Source organism: Melanerpes formicivorus, unplaced genomic scaffold (genome assembly GCF_026170545.1).
Source record: "Melanerpes formicivorus ecotype bairdi unplaced genomic scaffold, bMelFor1.0.p_v2 SCAF_113, whole genome shotgun sequence".
NCBI lineage: Eukaryota > Metazoa > Chordata > Aves > Piciformes > Picidae > Melanerpes > Melanerpes formicivorus.
In genome coordinates, this window is record NW_027142465.1 from 1,001,132 (window position 1) to 1,007,131 (window position 6,000).

The following is a 6,000-nucleotide window of genomic DNA, read 5'->3' on the forward strand; positions in this document are numbered from 1 at the left end:
TGGTACAGGCACAGGCACAGGCACAGGCCCAGGCACAGGCACAGGCACAGGCACTGGTACAGGCACAGGCACAGGTACAGGTACAGGCAGAGGCACAGGTACAGGCACAGGTACAGGTACAGGCACAGGCACAGGCAAAGGCAAAGGCACAGGCAAAGGCACAGGCACAGGTACAGGCACAGGCACAGGCACAGGCACAGGCAGAGGCACAGGTACAGGCACAGGTACAGGCACAGGCACAGGTACAGGCACAGGCACAGGCAAAGGCAAAGGCACAGGCAAAGGCACAGGCACAGGTACAGGCACAGGCACAGGCACAGGCACAGGCAGAGGCACAGGTACAGGCACAGGTACAGGTACAGGCAGAGGCACAGGTACAGGCACAGGTACAGGTACAGGCACAGGCACAGGCAAAGGCACAGGCACAGGCAAAGGCACAGGCACAGGTACAGGCACAGGCACAGGCACAGGCACAGGCAGAGGCACAGGTACAGGCACAGGTACAGGCACAGGCACAGGTACAGGCACAGGCACAGGCACTGGTACAGGCACAGGCACAGGCACAGGTACAGGCACAGGCACAGGCACAGGCACTGGTACAGGCACAGGCACAGGCACAGGCAAAGGCAAAGGCACAGGCACAGGCACAGGCAAAGGCACAGGCACTGGCACAGGCACAGGTACAGGCACAGGCACAGGCACAGGCACAGGCAGAGGCACAGGTACAGGCAAAGGCACAGGCACAGGCAAAGGCACAGGCACAGGCAGAGGCACAGGCACAGGTACAGGCAAAGGCACAGGCACAGGCAAAGGCACAGGCACAGGCACAGGCACTGGCACAGGCACAGGCACAGGCACAGGCACAGGCAAAGGCACAGGCACAGGCACAGGTACAGGCACAGGTACAGGCACAGGCAAAGGCACAGGCACAGGTACAGGCACAGGCACAGGTACAGGCACAGGCACAGGCAAAGGCACAGGCACAGGTACAGGCACAGGCACAGGCACAGGCAAAGGCACAGGCACAGGTACAGGCACAGGCACAGGCACAGGCACAGGCACAGGCAAAGGCAAAGGCACAGGCACAGGCACAGGCACAGGTACAGGTACAGGCACTGGTACAGGCACAGGCACAGGCACAGGCACAGGCACAGGCAAAGGCAAAGGCACAGGCACAGGCACAGGCACAGGCACAGGCACAGGCACTGGTACAGGCACAGGCAAAGGCAAAGGCACAGGCACAGGCACAGGCAAAGGCACAGGCAAAGGCACTGGTACAGGTACAGGCACAGGCACAGGCAAAGGCACAGGCACAGGCAAAGGCACAGGCACAGGTACAGGCAAAGGCACAGGCACTGGTACTGGCACAGGCACGGGCACAGGCAAAGGTAAAGGCACAGGCACTGGTACAGGCACAGGCACAGGTACAGGCACAGGCACAGGCACAGGCACTGGTACAGGCACAGGCACAGGCACAGGTACAGGTACAGGCACAGGCACAGGCACAGGTACAGGTACAGGCACAGGCACAGGCACAGGTACAGGCACAGGCACAGGCACAGGTACAGGTACAGGCAAAGGCACAGGCACAGGTACAGGTACAGGCACAGGCACAGGCACAGGCACAGGTACAGGCACAGGCAAAGGCACAGGCACAGGCACAGGTACAGGTACAGGCACAGGCACAGGCACAGGCACTGGTACAGGCACAGGCACAGGCACAGGCACAGGCACAGGCAGAGGCACAGGTACAGGCACAGGTACAGGTACAGGCAGAGGCACAGGTACAGGCACAGGCACAGGCAAAGGCACAGGCACAGGCAAAGGCACAGGCACAGGTACAGGCACAGGCACAGGCACAGGCACAGGCACAGGCACAGGCAGAGGCACAGGTACAGGCACAGGTACAGGCACAGGCACAGGTACAGGCACAGGCACAGGCACTGGTACAGGCACAGGCACAGGCACAGGTACAGGCACAGGCACAGGCACAGGCACTGGTACAGGCACAGGCACAGGCACAGGCAAAGGCAAAGGCACAGGCAAAGGCAAAGGCAAAGGCACAGGCACTGGCACAGGCACAGGCACAGGCACAGGCACAGGCAAAGGCACAGGCACAGGCAGAGGCACAGGCACAGGTACAGGCAAAGGCACAGGCACAGGCAAAGGCACAGGCACAGGCACAGGCACTGGCACAGGCACAGGCACAGGCACAGGCACAGGCAAAGGCACAGGCACAGGCAGAGGCACAGGTACAGGCACAGGCACAGGCACAGGTACAGGCACAGGCACAGGCACTGGTACAGGCACAGGCACAGGCACAGGCACAGGCACAGGCACAGGCACAGGTACAGGCACAGGCACAGGCACAGGTACAGGCACAGGCACAGGCACAGGCACTGGTACAGGCACAGGCACAGGCACAGGTACAGGTACAGGCACGGGCACAGGCACTGGTACGGGCACAGGCACAGGCACAGGCACAGGCACAGGCAAAGGCAAAGGCACAGGCACAGGCACAGGTACAGGTACAGGCACTGGTACAGGCACAGGCACAGGCACAGGCACAGGCACAGGCAAAGGCAAAGGCACAGGCACAGGCACAGGCACAGGCACAGGCACTGGTACAGGCACAGGCAAAGGCAAAGGCACAGGCACAGGCACAGGCACAGGCAAAGGCACAGGCAAAGGCACTGGTACAGGTACAGGCACAGGCACAGGCACTGGTACAGGCACAGGCACGGGCACAGGCAAAGGTAAAGGCACAGGCACAGGCACAGGCAAAGGCACAGGCAAAGGCACAGGCACAGGCACAGGCACAGGCACAGGCAAAGGCACAGGCAAAGGCACAGGCACAGGTACAGGCAAAGGCACAGGCACTGGTACAGGCACAGGCACGGGCACAGGCAAAGGTAAAGGCACAGGCACAGGCACAGGCAAAGGCACAGGCAAAGGCAAAGGCACAGGCACAGGCACAGGCACAGGCAAAGGCACAGGCAAAGGCACAGGCACAGGTACAGGCAAAGGCACAGGCACTGGTACAGGCACAGGCACGGGCACAGGCAAAGGTAAAGGCACAGGCACTGGTACAGGCACAGGCACAGGCACAGGTACAGGTACAGGTACAGGCACAGGCACAGGCACAGGCACAGGTACAGGTACAGGCACAGGCACAGGCACTGGTACAGGCACAGGCACAGGTACAGGCACAGGCACAGGCACAGGCACTGGTACAGGCACAGGCACAGGCACAGGTACAGGTACAGGTACAGGCACAGGCACAGGCACAGGTACAGGTACAGGCACAGGCACAGGCACAGGCACAGGCACAGGCACAGGCAAAGGCACAGGCACAGGCACAGGTACAGGTACAGGCACAGGCACAGGCACAGGCACTGGTACAGGCACAGGCACAGGCACAGGCACAGGCACAGGTACAGGCACAGGCACAGGCACAGGCAAAGGCACAGGCACAGGCACAGGCACAGGTACAGGTACAGGTACAGGCACAGGCACAGGCACAGGCAAAGGCACAGGCACAGGCACAGGCACTGGTACAGGCACAGGCACAGGCACAGGTACAGGCACAGGCACAGGCACAGGCAAAGGCACAGGCACAGGCACAGGCACAGGTACAGGTACAGGTACAGGCACAGGCACAGGCACAGGCACAGGCACAGGTACAGGCACAGGCACAGGCACAGGTACAGGCACAGGCACAGGTACAGGCACAGGCACAGGCACAGGCAAAGGCAAAGGCACAGGCACAGGCACAGGCACAGGCAAAGGCACAGGCAAAGGCACAGGCACAGGCACAGGCACAGGCACTGGTACAGGCACAGGCACAGGCACAGGCACAGGCAAAGGCAAAGGCACAGGCACAGGCACAGGCACAGGCAAAGGCACAGGCAAAGGCACAGGCACAGGCACTGGTACAGGCACAGGCAAAGGCAAAGGCACAGGCACAGGCACATGTACAGGCACTGGCACAGGCACAGGCAAAGGCAAAGGCAAAGGCATGGTTCTGCTGTGTTACCTGCCAGCCTGCCCTCCATCCATCATCCATCCATCCTTCCAACCACCCACCCATCCATCCACCCATCCATCCACCCATCCATCCATCTATCCATCCACCCATCCCTCCATACATCCATCCATGGCTTCCATCCATCTCCCCATCCACCCACCCCTCCCTCCATCCCTCCTTCCCCCCCTCCCTCCATCCCTCTCTTTCCTTATCTCTCCATCTTCCATCCCTCTTTCCATCCCTTGTCTCTCCAGCCATCTGGTCCCTTTCCACCCATCTCTCCATCCATCTACCCATCCATCTCTCCATCCCTCCCTCCCTCCATCCATCCATTAATAATAATAACAATAACAATATTCCAACCAGGTTGGAAGAGACCTTCAAGATCATCAAGTCCAACCTATCATCCAACACCACCTAAGCAACTAACCCATGGCACCAAGCACCCTGTCAAGTCTCCTCCTGAACACCTCCAGGGATGGGGACTCCACCACCTCCCCAGGCAGCACATCCCAGTGGCCAATCTCTCTCTCTGTGTAGAACTTCTTCCTCACCTCCAGCCTAAACCTCCCCTGGCACAGCTTGAGACTGTGTCCTCTTGTTCTGGTGCTGCTTGCCTGGCAGAAGAGCCCAACCCCCACCTGGCTCCAACCTCCCTGCAGGGAGTTGCAGAGAGCAAGAAGGTCTCCCCTGAGCCTCCTCTTCTGCAGGCTGAGCAACCCCAGCTCCCTCAGCCTCTCTTCCCAGGGCTGTGCTCCAGACCCCTCCCCAGCTTTCTTGCCCTTCTCTGGACACCTTCCAGCAGCTCAACCTCCTTCCTAACCTGAGGAGCCCAGAACTGGACACAGGACTCAAGGTGTGGCCTAACCAGTGCAGTGTACAGGGGCAGAATGACCTCCCTGCTCCTGCTGGCCACACTGCTCCTGCTGCAGGCCAGGATGCCATTGGCCCTCTTGGCTGCCTGGGCACACTGCAGGCTCATGTTCAGCCTACCATCAACCAGCACCCCCAGGTCCCTCTCTGCCTGGCTGCTCTCAGCCACTCTGCCCCCAGCCTGTAGCACTGCCTGGGGTTGCTGTGGCCAATGTGCAGCACCTGGCACTTGGATGTGTTCAATCTCCTGCCCTTGGCCTCTGCCCATCTGCCCAGCCTGGCCAGGTCCCTCTGCAGAGCCTCTCTACCCTCCAGCAGATCAACTCCTGCCCCCAGCTTGGTGTCCTCTGCACATTTACTGCTGATGGACTCAATGCCCTCCTCCAGATCATCAATGAAGATGTTAAAGAGCACAGGGCCCAGCACTGATCCCTGGGGCACACCACTGGGGCCTGGCTGCCAGCTGGATCCAACCATCCATCTCTCCATCCATCCCTCTATCCACCCATCCATGCATCCAACCATCCATCACAGTATCCTAGTATCAGTCAGGGTTGGAAGGGACCACAAGGATCAGCCAGTGCCAACCCCCCTGCCATGGGCAGGGACACCCCACACTAGATCAGCCTGGCCACAGCCTCAGCCAGCCTGGGCTGAAACACCTCCAGGGCTGGGGCCTCAACCACCTCCCTGCACAACCCAGTCCAGGGCTTCACCTCTCTCGTCCATCCATGCATCCATCCCTTCCCAGACCCCCATGGACAGGGCCAAGGTGCCCCCACTCAGACCCCTGGAGGAGGAGGGTGAAGGCAAGCAGGGTCAGGGGAGGTGATTCCTTGCCCTGGCTCATCAGTGATGCCAACAAGAGCTAATCAGGTTTGGGCCAAGGGAATATTTTGGCCAACCAGAAGCAGCTGTTTTGGGGTGAAAGTGCTGGAAATCAGGACTGTGGTTGAGGGGGTGCCTGGGAGCTGGCAGCCTGGCAGTGCAGGGGTTAAACCCTGCTGGAGGTGACGCTTGGGGCACCCTCTGCGGTGGGTGGCGCTGGGGATGGGGGCAGGATGCCATCGGGGCGGGGGGGTGGCTGCAGATCTGCTGCT